This window comes from Ursus americanus, chromosome 9, assembly GCF_024610735.1.
Source record: "Ursus americanus isolate L20-20 chromosome 9, mUrsAme1.1.p, whole genome shotgun sequence".
Lineage (NCBI taxonomy): Eukaryota > Metazoa > Chordata > Mammalia > Carnivora > Ursidae > Ursus > Ursus americanus.
In genome coordinates, this window is record NC_142135.1 from 50,536,869 (window position 1) to 50,550,208 (window position 13,340).

The 13,340-nt window shown below is 37.9% G+C and overlaps 1 long non-coding RNA gene across 9 annotated transcripts in view; it reads right to left on the reverse strand.

Annotated features, from left to right (window-relative positions):
* Nucleotides 1-13,340, reverse strand: part of LOC123797926 (uncharacterized) — a 230,735-nt gene that overhangs the window by 197,975 nt on the left and 19,420 nt on the right. For all 9 annotated transcript variants that reach the window (XR_015725810.1, XR_015725814.1, XR_015725812.1 and 6 more), the window contains exon 2: nt 4,365-4,655. This is a non-coding gene — a long non-coding RNA (uncharacterized LOC123797926). The remainder of the gene's footprint in view (nt 1-4,364; nt 4,656-13,340) is intronic.

Sequence of the window (13,340 nt, forward strand, 5' to 3'; positions counted from 1 at the left end):
GGATAGATAGGCAGGTAAGTAGTATCACACTGTTTCACCAAATTTCCTAGTTTCCAAAATGTGGCAACCCAAGCAAGACAAGATTTCAAGAGTTTAAGGGCTATGCCTGAATTATGATTTGCATGGTCCACATATCAGTAAATGGGAAAAGGAAAATGACTAAAGGTTTTAATAATTATTTCTAACATCTGGATCTGGATAATTAGTATTTGTTCTTGAGGTTAAAATTCATAGTATTTCACATTATTAAAAATCTAGTGAGTACTGGAGCTTGGGGAGATCATTTTCCCTAAAAGATAAAAAGATAAAAATAAATACTTGAAAGTCTTTATTCTCTCGGCCTATAAGGAAAATGAAGTCCTCACGTTTCCTTTATAAACATCAACATTTAGGGCATCTTATGTACAATATAGTGTTTTCTCAGATGCTAGGATTGTGTGTGTGTGTATGTGTGTGTGTGTGTGTGTGTACAATATAAAAATGCAAACTAATATTCCTGAGAATTTATATTCATCTCAAATAATAAACTTAAACAATTGCTTGAAACATCTATGGAAGTAAACCAATTAAAATGATAAACATTAGGGGCACCTGGGGGGCTCAGGGGGTCAAGTGTCCAACTCTCAGGTCATTATCTCAGGGTCACGAAACTGAGCCCATATGGAGCCCCACATGGAGTCCTGTGTCGGGCTCCACGCTCAGTGGGGAGTCTGCTTAAGATTCTCTCTCTCGGGGCGCCTGGGTAGCGCAGTCGGTAAGCGTCTGCCTTGGGCTCAGGGCGTGATCCTGGCGTTCCGGGATCGAGTCCCACATCGGGCTCCTCGGCTGGGAGCCTGCTTCTTCCTCTCCCACTCCCCTGCTGTGTTCCCTCTCTCGCTGGCTGTCTCTCTGTCACATGAATAAAATAAAATCTTTAAAAAAAAAAAAAAAAAAAAGATTCTCTCTCTCACTCTCCCTCTGCCCCTCCCTCCGCTCACACTCTCTCTCTAAAATATATAAATAAATCTTTAAAAAATCATAAATGTTATATTTATCCTAACATATATATATAATATATATATTATATATATATGCGTGTGTGTGTGTGCCTATGTACACACACACACACACACACACACAGGGTGCCTGGCTGGCTCAGTCTTTAGTGTGCAACTTTTGATCTTGGGGTGATGAGTTCAAGCCCCACGTTGGGGGCAGAGATTACTTAAAGAGAAAAAAGATAGAATATATATATATATGTGTGTGTGTGTGTACATATATATACACACACACATAAATAGCATATATATAGTTTTACTTTTTTAGTTAATTTATATCTCATGGTAGCCCAAATTAAAATTCCAGCAAGGAATCAGACACCTGTCTTCTAATGCTTATATTATTTTGAAAAACAATGAATTCTGCAGATGAACAATAAAAATATTTTCATTTTTAAATCATTTATTTCAGCAGAAAGACAACCAAAGGGATTTTTTTAACTTATATTTTTAGGTTATATAATGAAGTCATTATTTCCAGAGAATAATTCCCTTTCCAATTGCTTGAAACCACTGTCATAATAATTTGATTTAGATTGGAAAGTAACAATCATAGTCTCTTTTCAATTAAGAGACATACTTCATTTTCCAATACCTCCATTTTCTTCATTTCTTCTAAAACTTATTACAAACCAAATAATTTTATTCAGCCCAAGTAACTTCTGGAAATACAATCAAAGGTTACAGTATAATTGTGAAGATTTAATGTTGCCCTTTATCTTTTTCTTGGGAACATTTTACATTAACAGGTAGAAACTCCAACTTTTTTTTTTAAACTCCAACTTTTAAAAAAATATTTCCTTAAGGTATAACATCAGCTATAAAAATAAAAATAGGAAAACTGTATCTTTTCTCCAGTATTAGTATGATACACTATTAAAGCACATTTTTTAAGATACAAATGTGTCAAGAAGCGATGACTATTATTATATGGCCAAAGACAGCAATTAAAAGAAAGTTTTAGGGGTGCTGGGTGGCTCAGTTGGTTGAGCATCCAACTCTTGGTTTCGGCTCAGGTCATTATCTCAGTGTCAAGCCCTGCACTGGGCTCCATGCTCAGTGAGGAGCCTGCTTGAGATTCTCTTCCTCTTCTTCTCCCTCTGCCCTCCCCTCCCTCAAATAAAAAAATATATCTTTAAAAAAAAAGTTTTAAAAAACTACAAAGCCAGGTGGATGGCTTTTCAAAGTCAGCAAAATCAAAATACATTTTTCCAAATATTTATTTTTTGAAATTTAAGCTATAATTTCAGAAGAAATGCTATTCTTCTGAAAATTTAGTAATCAAGCTGGACTTTGTACTAAGATGTGTGAGGGCCCAAATGGGACTTATATTTTGAGGTAATATATTAAATAAAAAATTAATGAAGGAAAGGAAAAATAATTTAATTATAATTCTTAGCTCTAAGAATTTCACCCAGACTTTACCAACGTAGTTGCCTCATTTACTCTTTCAATAATCCAGGAAGGTTGTTACCATTGCCTATATTTTATGGAAAAAGAAACTGAGGCTGCAAAAGACAAAATAATTTACCCAAGGCTACACAATGAGTGAGTGGCAGAGTAAGAATTTCAAACCAGACGTCAACTCAAAATCCTTCATTGACATGAGGATTCTTTGACCTACTATGCTATAATTTTCCTAGATCAATCACATCAAAGTCAGCACTGAAAATATGCAGAAAAGTATTAGCAGGAATATATCCACGTAGCCATTTTAGAATAATTTGCCAGTATCTCTTAAAATTTTAAACATTAAAAAGCATATCCTTTTACCCAGTAATTTACTTTCAGGAATCCACCCTACAGAAATTCTTGCTATACAGTAGTATGTCATTGCAACATTATCTATAATTTCAACAAAACAAAACAAAATAGGATTAACCCAATGTCCATGAATAAGGAATTCAGTAGAATGCAGTGTGCCCAGACCACAGAACTATAGATAGTAATATAAGACTGTGGTAAATCTATATGTACTTACATGGGAAGATCTCTAAGATATTTTTGAGAGTAAAAGCAAAATAGAATATTACAAGTAACATGATCTTAGTAATGAGTTATGTTAAAATTACAAATAGATGATATAGTGGCATATTGAGCAGACCTTCCTACCATGCAATGCCATATTTATTTTGACCTTATGACCATGATTTATCTTTATTCCTAGAAAACCAGCCCATGCCACAGGTCAAAGACCAAAAATTAAATGTCTCCATGTCTTCCTCACATGTCTATCAATGCTCCAGCACCAAAGTCACTATTACCATATTAATCACAAAATACATTTGACATTTTAAACACTTTCACTCAAATTACCTAATCTGGTCCTCATAATACCCATAATCCAAGTATCCCAGAGCAGCTCAACAATAACAAAGTTATACTACTCTGCTATTTTATGCTAGGATAAACTCATATTTTTAATTCATTTATATATTTACTGTGAGCCAGCTTCTCATAATAGGTGTTATCAGGGTAGAAAGATAAATCAGATTAGACAAAGATCCTACCCTCAATAAAATAAGCAACCAGAGTACGTATGTTGGGGGGAGGTTATAAGATGTGTGCACAAATAACATAATTTTAGGAAAAATGGAATAGGTGACCTCAGAAAGGTACCAAAAAGGGACACCTGGGTGGCTTAGTTGGTTAAGCCTCTGCCTCTGGCTCAGGTCATGATCTTAGGGTCCTGGGATCAAGCCATGTCAGGCTCCCTGCTCAATGGGGAAGTCTGCTTCTCCCTCTTCCTCTGCCTCTCGTCCCTTGCTTGTGCTCCCTCTCTCAAATAAATAAATAAAATCTTAAAAAAGAAAAGAAAAAGAAAGTTACCAAAATAAAAGGTACAAACTATTACGTAAGTAATCTGCAAATCTTGATGCCTGGGGATCTTCGGTAAGGTTCTAAATTCTGAATTTAAGTTGTTCATATAACTTTCTTTGCTTATTTATTTGCAACAGTTCTTTTAAGATCTTAATGATCCCGTAACACTCTACTATACAACGTGATCAAGTGGCAAGCACACAAAGTTAGAAACAAGTAAATCTAATCTCCTAGTGGGGCTACTCCATTTACCAGCTGTTTGGGAGAGTTATTTAACCTTTCTGAGGCTTTGTGTAGTCAACTGTATTTTATAAAAGAGGCCACATTGATTCTTCTCTTCAGAACCTTGTCTCTCCTCTATCAAGAGAAGTCAACTTCTTCTCTTGAAATTGGGCATTCCTCATAGTCACACAGTCACTTAATAAGCAGAATGTGGCAGAAGTTAACACTGCCATAACTTCCCCGCTCGTCATAAAAGTGATCTCTCTCTCCCCTCTCAACACTTACCTTTAAAATCCATCCACCATGCTCTCAGGAACTGCAAAGTAGTCCATGTGAAAATAACACAGAAGTCCTTCTCATCCACCAGCATCAACTCCTGACTTGTGAGTGGATGAGCCTTCAGATGATCGCAGATCCAGCCTTCAAGTGCTCCGTCTGAGGCCACAGACATTGGGAAGTAAAGACAAGTCATCCCCATCTGAATTCCTGATCCACAAATCCATGAGCATGATAAATGTTTATTTTCGTATAATTTGTAGCAAAGATATAGTTAACTGGAACACTCAATTTCCTCATCTGGAAAAACAAAATAAGAACAATATCTGGAGAGTTATTTTGAGTATTAAATGAGACAATATAAAGTGTTCAGTATAGAGGCAGACACATGGAGATACTAAACAAATGGAAATTACTATTACCATGTTAGTTTCTCTCAACAATTATCCCCTCTATTACATTACACATTATCTTACCTCCTCTTTTCAACTCTCTAGTAGAAAAAGTTCCCATTCTGAAACTGCACCCTTATAATTGTTCAAGAAGTACATCAACCTGTAGTTTACGAGGAGCTAGGTGGCTTTTAGATAGCAGTTTGTATAGCCCTGACCCCTTAAACTTGAACGCTGAAGGTAGGCATTCACAGGATGAAAGGAATGGTCAGAATAGCCAAGAGCGGGACAACTAAACAAAAACTCTTTGTGAAGAACCTGCTTTCTAACTTTTTTTCTGCTGTCACTTCAGTCAATATGTACTTGGATAACATCACACACACACACACATACACACACACACGCAAATTCGCCATCTGGGGGCGCCTGGGTGGCACAGCAGTTAAGCGTCTGCCTTCGGCTCAGGGTGTGATCCCAGCGTTATGGGATCGAGCCCCACGTCAGGCTCCTCCGCTATGAGCCTGCTTCTTCCTCTCCCACTCCCCTGCTTGTGTTCCCTCTCTAGCTGGCTGTCTCTATCTCTGTCAAATAAATAAATAAAATCTTTAAAAAAAAAAATCGCCATCTGAAATGAGCACTTCCATGATTAGAAATCATGATGGTATCCAGAGCATCAATTTAAACACTTCATTTTTCTATCCATTCATTCATTCAATCATTGGACGACCTTCGCTTAGCACCTTGTGCATGCCAGATGCTGTGTCGGTACTAGGAATTCAATGATGTATTCTACATGGTCTCTACCCTCAAGATAGAGAAACACACAGAAGTTCTTCGGTTTTTGAGTTCTTTCTTCTCCCAAAAAATCCTTAACATTTTGCTTACATAAAAATGTGTTTTAGTGAAAGGAGTAAAGATTTAAAACAAGTAAGTTATGTATTAATGCATTTCCAGTTTCTATTGATATTCTCCTCTAGTTTTCACATTATCTTCCCTTACCGCTTTCTTCATCACCGGCACACACATCAAACAACACAATATTTCAAGTATATCTGCTTTGTCTTATCATCAGTGAACAAAGTTAAGTAATCACAGTATTGCCATATGGGTGTGGATATTACCGTGCACACACTGCTGTGCACATGAACTTAATAAATACCTGCTAAACAGGAATTAAAGTATAATGCTGATGAATACTACGCGCAGGGAAAATTTTAAAAATCAGGCAAGCTTTCCACAAGTTCCACCACTGCTTCCTGAGGGAGTCATGTTCTCCTCAGGACTGAATCGCCCTGAACAGTCCCGAATGAGCAACACCCCTATCAACTACCATAACTCATGCTGCCTCAAAAAGGCAGCTGCACTGAAAACTCCTTACTGCTCACTAAAGTCTTAGTATTCACAGCCCAAGAGTGAACTGTATACATCCTCCCTTACAGCCTAGCAGGACTAACGCCATTTTGTCATATATTCTTACTTACTCAAGTCTTACTTACTTCTTACTTACTTAGTTACTTACTCTTCACCAAAAATCCAAGTGCCCATGTCACCCTTTATCTCGTAACCAAACTGCTTTTTACATCCTCTAATACGACCCGATTCCCCTCCCTTGTCCTTCTGCCAGATTTTCACATAACTGGTTCCCTGTCATTGTTTAGGTCTCACATCAAATACCATCTTCTCAAAGGTCTTCTCTGACCACACCAAGTAGGTCTTAAGCTATGCTCAATTATAGCACTGTTTACTTCATTCACAGCAACATCACAATTTGTAATTATAATTTAGTTTTTCTGGTTTACTTGCTTAGCACTTTTTTGTTTACTTGTTTATTACATATATCTTTCCAAATTAGACAATAAGGTCCATAAAAGTTGGAGATGAGGGCATCTGGGTGGCTCAGTTGGTTAAGCATCTGCCTTCGGCTCACGTCATGATCCCAGGGTCCTGGGACTGAGTCCCACATGGGGCTCCCTGCTCAGCAGGGAGTCTGCTTCTCCCTCTACGCTTTCCTCCTGCTCATGCTTTCTCTTTCTCAAATAAATAAATGAGATTAAAAAAAAGAAGTCAGAGATGATACTCATGTTGCTTACCACTCTACACACAATGCCTAAATTTAGCACCTGATATGTGCATAATAAATATATGTTGGATGAAAAAAAACCTTAATAAATAGTTAACCAAGAATCATATCATTACATAAGCAGAAATACGTACTTTGCTCCATTTCTAGTACCACTATCTTCACACAGGTGAACACCATTTCTTAATTGATGGGTTGAAACAACTTTTAACTGGTCTCCCAGCTTCTCCTGCTTCATTACTTCCTTCCCTTATGAATCCGCTCTCTACATAGTAATAAAAATGATTTATAAAAAGTAAACTTGAAGAAGACAAAGCAATTTGAGAATTCTGCCTCCGAGAAGAAAAGAGTTGATCTACTTTTCCTTATTTTTCCCATTATGTACAATTAAAAACCCTGGACATATCTATACAGCAAACATCAGAAGACTCTAAAAGGTGGAAAGAAGGCAAATCGGCAGAGACAAAGAGACCCAAGGAATGACAGCGTGGTGAGTTCCCTGGGCTTTCTTTTTGCCTAAATTTTCCAGATTTGGAGTTGAAGACCTGGCAACCCAGAAAGGCCAACACACACAAACAAAAAGGGCTCAAACAAAAGTCCTACAGCCTTGGAAATTTGAGAGGGAGAAAATAGACTTGGAAATAAGAAGGAAAGCAAAAGCCAGAGAGAGGATTTCTTTCTCTCCTCTTCATCCAGCTCACCTATTCCTCTTCCTCTACAATCCGGTATTCAGGTTCCAGATCTCCTGCTCCATCCGCATGCCAATACTTACACCATTGCCACCTACCTCGACTCCACTACTACCAGACAGGTCCTGACATCAGACGTAATTTAGAGGCCAGGAATGGAGAAAAGGAGAAGTGGCAGGAAAATGTAAGGGGAGATAAGAAGATACTGAATTAACCTCTTAGCTTTCAGCAAGTTTTCAAAGTGCCAATGAAGAAGGGAAAAGAGAGAGGCGAGATCTGCAGTGGTGTGCCTCCTTATACTTGAGTATACACTGAGTACTTATGAAGAGCTGCAAATTTACTACCACATTCAATTAAAGGGGAAGGTTTTATGAAAGACATGAAAATGTGGGAATTAACTGAAAGAAGAATTTAGTGAATTGCCAAGGTATAGGAAATTTAGGAAAAATTGCAAAGATGTCAATGTATCAATTAAACCAAAAAGAAAACTGAGTATTCCTGACTATTGATACATGATTACAACCAATGTTATATAAATATATTAAAATATACAGTAATATCTAAGCTGTATTATAATTACACATCAAGAAAATATCTAATTGGATATGCTTTTAAAGTTTTCATTCTTTTCATTTTTAAATTTTAAATTAATTTTTTATTTTTATTTTTTAATATGTTCAGTTAGCCACTGTACTGTATAGTACATTAGTTTTTGATGTAGTTTTCAATGATTCATTAGTTGCATATAACACCCAGTGCTCATCACAACACAGGCCTTTTTTAAAATAATCTCTACACCCAACGTAGGGCTTGAACCACAGCCCCAAGATCAAGAGTCGAATGCTCTACCAACTGAGCCAGCCAGGCGCCCCTAAGTTTTCATTTTTAAGGTCCAAATTCATGTAACTGTTGAGTGTACTAGGAGACAATACAACTTTGAAATGAGCATTTAAATATAAAGCCATTAATGTATGCAACAGCTTTTGCATATTTTTTATAGTAATGTCTACTTTTTTTTTTTTAAAGATTTTATTTATTTATTCGACAGAGATAGAGACAGCCAGCTAGAGAGGGAACACAAGCAGGGGGAGTGGGAGAGGAAGAAGCAGGCTCATAGCGGAGGAGCCTGATGTGGGGCTCAATCCCATAACGCTGGGATCACGCCCTGAGCCGAAGGCAGACACTTAACCGCTGTGCCACCCAGGCGCCCCAGCTTTTGCATATTTTAATCTAGGCTTTTCAAATTCTCAACACCTTTTGATAATATATGCTAATGTTAAAATCAAATTATATATCTCAGAAACCATATTATAGGATTTGTATACAATATTAGTACCTTATTTTGCTATACAAGTTAGTGCCGCTTGTAATTTTTCTTTAAAAATAAATAACTGAAATGCTGAATTTTGCCACAAGGTGGCTCTTTCTAGGTTTTATTTATTTATTTATTTATTTATTTTTAATGACTTTTTATTATATTATGTTAGTCACTATACAGTACATCCCCGGTTTCCAATGTAAGGCTCGATGATTCATTAGTTGCGTATAACACCCAGTGCACCATGCTATATGTGCCCTCCTTACTACCCATCACCGGTCTATCCCATTCCCCCACCCCCCTCCCCTCTGAGGCCCTCAGTTGTTTCTCATAGTCCATAGTCTCTCATGTTTCATTCCCCCTTCTGATTACCCCCCCTTTCTTTATCCCTTTCTTCTCCTACCGATCTTCCTAGTTCTTATGTTCCATAGATGAGAGAAATCATATGATAGTTGTTTTTCTCTGCTTGGCTTATTTCACTTAGCATTATCTCCTCCAGTGCCATCCATGTTGCAGCAAATGTTGAGAACTCGTTCTGATAGCTGAGTAATATTCCATTGTATATATGGACCACAACTTCTTAATCCAGTCATCCGATGAAGGGCATCTCGGCTCCTTCCACGATTTAGCTATTGTGGACATTGCTGCTATGAACATTGGGGTGCATATGGCCCTTCTCTTTACTACGTCTGTATCTTTGGGGTAAACACCCAGTAGTGCAATGGCTGGGTCACAGGGTAGCTCAATTTTTAACTTTTTAAGGGACCTCCACACTGTTTTCCAGAGTGGCTGTACCAACTTGCATTCCCACCAACAATGTAGGAGGGATCCCCTTTCTCCACATCCTCTCCAACAATTGTTGTTTCTTGCCTTGTCTATTTTTGCCATTCTAACTGGCGTAAGGTGGTATCTCAGTGTGGTTTTGATTTGAATTTCCCTGATGGCTAATGATGTTGAACATTTTTTCATGTGTCTGTTAGCCACTTGTATGTCTTCATTGGAAAAGTGTCTGTTCATATCTTCTGCCCATTTTTTGATTTGATTATTTGTTTCTCGTGTATTGAGTTTGAGAAATTTTTTGTAGATCTTGGATACCAGTCCTTTATCTGTAGCATCATTTGCAAATATATTCTCCCATTCCGTGGGCTTCCTCTCAGATTTTCTGTTTCCTTGGCTGTGCAGAAACTTTTAATCTTGATGAAGTCCCATAAATTCATTTTGTCTTTTGTTTCTCTTGCCTTTGGGGATGTATCATGAAAAAGGTTGCTTTGGCCGATGTCGTAGAGGTTGCTGCCTATGTTCTCCTCTAGAATTTTGATGGATTCCTGTCTCACATCGAGGTCTTTCATCCATTTGGAGTTTATTTTTGTGTGTGGTGTGAGATAGTGGTCAAGTTTCATTCTTTTGCATGTAGCTGTCCAATTTTCCCAGCACCATTTATTGAAGAGACTGTCTTTTTCCCACCGGATGTTTTTTCCTGCTTTATCAAAGATTAGTTGCCCAAAGAGCCGAAGGTCCATTTCTGGGCTCTCTATTCTGTTCCATTGGTCTATGTGTCTGTTTTTGTGCCAGTACCATGCTGTCTTTGTGATCACAGCTTTGTAGTACAGCTCGAAATCCGGCATTGTGATGCCCCCAGCTTTGTTTTTCCTTTTCAACAGTTTCTTGGAGATTCAGGGCCTTTTCTGTTTCCATACAAATTTAAGGACTATTTGTTCCAGTTCTTTGAAAAATGTCCTCGGTATTTTGATCGGGATAGCATTGAAAGTGTAGATTGCTCTGGGTAGCATGGACATTTTAACTATGTTGATTCTTCCGATCCATGAGCATGGAATATCTTTCCATCTTTTTATGTCTTCCTCAATGTCTTTCAAGAGTGATTTATAGTTTCTAGAATATAGGTCCTTTACGTCTCTGGTTAAGTTAATTCCAAGGTAACGTATGGCTATTGGTGCTATTGTAAATGGGATGGATTCCCTAATTTCTCTTCCTTCAGACTCATTATTCGTGTATAGAAATGCAACTGATTTCTGAGCATTGATTATGTATCCTGCCACGTTACTGAATTGCTCTATAACTTCTAATAGTTTGGGAGTGGATTCTTTTGGGTTTTCCATATAGAGTATGATGTCATCTGCGAAGAGAGACATTTTGACTTCTTCTTTGCCGATTTGAATACCTTTGATCCCTTTTTGTCGTCTGATTGCTGTTGCAAGGACTTCTAGTACTGTGTTGAATAATAGTGGCGAGAGTGGGCATCCTTGTTGAGTTCCTGATCTTAAGGGAAAGGTTTCCAGCCTCTCCCCACTGAGAATAATATTTGCAGTAGGCTTTTCATAGATGGCTTTTATGAGATTGAGAAATGTACCTTCTATTCCTACACTCTGAAGGGTTTTAATCAGGAAAGGATGCTGTATTTTGTCAAATGCTTTTTCGGCATCGACTGAGAGGATCATATGGTTCCTGAGTCTTTTCTTGTTGATATGATGTATCACGCTGATTGATTTGCGAATATTGAACCACGCTTGCATCCCAGGTATGAATCCCACTTGATCGTGATGGATAATCCTTTTAATGTACTGTTGGATTCTATTAGCAAGTATCTTGTTGAGGATTTTGGCGTCCATATTCATTAGGGAAATCGGTCTGTAATTCTCCTTTTTGAGGGGGTCTTTGCCTGGTTTGGGGATCAAGGTAATATTGGCCTCATAGAATGAGTTTGGTAGCTTTCCTTCTGTTTCTATTTTTTGAAATAGCTTTAGGAGAATAGGTATTATTTCTTCTTTGAATGTTTGGTAGAATTCCCCAGGAAAACCGTCCGGGCCTGGAGTTTTGTTATTTGGAAGGTTGTTTATCACTGACTCAATTTCTTCATAATTAATTGGCCTGTTTAAGAAATCAATTTCTTCCTTTTTCAATCTTGGTAGTTTATAGGTTTCCAGGAAGGATTCCATCTCTTCCAGATTGCTTAGTTTATTGGCATATAGCTGTTGATAAAAGTTTCTAATAATCCTTCCAATTTCAATGGTGTTCGTCGTGACCTCTCCTTTTTCATTCATAATTTTAATAATCTGGGTCCTTTCTCTTTTCTTCTGGATAAGTCTTGCCAGTGGTCTGTCAATTTTATTGATTCTCTCAAAGAACCAGCTTCTAGTCCTGTTGATCTGCTCTACTGTACTTCTGGTTTCTGCTTGGTTGATTTCAGCTCTAATTTTGGTCAACTGCTTCCTCGTGCGTGGATTAGGCCTGTCCCTCTGTTGCTGTTCCAGCTTCTTGAGGTGAGAATATAAAAACTGCATTTTAGATTTTTCTATTCTTTTGAGTGAGGCTTGGATGGCTACGTATTTCCCCCTTAGGACTGCCTTTGCAGTATCCCATAGGTTTTGGACTGTTGTATTTTCATTCTCATTGGTCTCCATAAATTGTTTAATTTGATTTTTGATTTCCTGGTTTATCGAGTCATTCCTGAGCAGGATGGTTCTTAGTCTCCAAGTGTTTGAGTTTCTTCCAAATTTTTCCTTGTGGTTGAGTTCCAATTTCAGAGCGTTGTGGTCTGAGAATATGCAGGGGATAATTTCAATCTTTTGGTATCGGTTGAGACCTGTTTTGTGTCCCAGAACATGGTCTGTTCTTGAGAATGTTCCATGGGCATTAGAATAGAATGAGTATTCTTTGGTTCTGGGGTGTAGTGTTCTATATATATCTATGAGGTCCAACTCGTCGAGTATGGCATTCAAAGCCTTTGATTCTTTGCTTAGTTTTTGCCAGGGTGTTCTGTCTATTTCTGATAGTGGAGTGTTGAGGTCCCCTACTATTAATGTATTTTTATTTATATGTCTCTTTATTCTGGTTAAGAGTTGGCTTGTGTATCTTGCTGCTCCCCTGTTGGGGGCATATATATTTATAATTGTCATATCCACTAGTTGAATACTTCCTTTAAGAATAATATAGTGCCCTTCTGAATCTCTAACTATAGTCTGTAGTTTAAAATCCAATTTATCTGATATGAGAATTGCTACCCCAGCTTTCTTTTGAGGTCCATTTGCGTGAAAGATGCTGTCTCTCTCTCTCAGATAAATAAATAAATAAAATCTTTAAAGAAGAAGCCCACATCCCTAAGATCCCTATAAAACAAGGGGCACAGCCTGGGACCCAGTCAATAATTTGGGCTCTGGACAACCCCGCAACCTCTCCTCATCAGAATGACAAGAAGGAGAAGCCCCCCCCAGCAAAGAAAAGACAGTGAGTCTGTGGCCTCTGCCACAGAAATAATGGATATCGATGTAACCAAATTATCAGAAATGGAATTCAGAGTAACGATGGTCAAAATGATGAGTAGAATTGAAAAAAGTATTAACGAAAAGGTTACTGAGAATATAGAATCCCTAAGGACAGAAATGAGAGCGAATCAGACAGAAATTAAAATTTCTATGAGCCAAATGCAGGCAAAACTAGAGGCTCTGACGGCCAGGGTCACAGAAGCAGAGGAACGGGTTAGTGAATTGG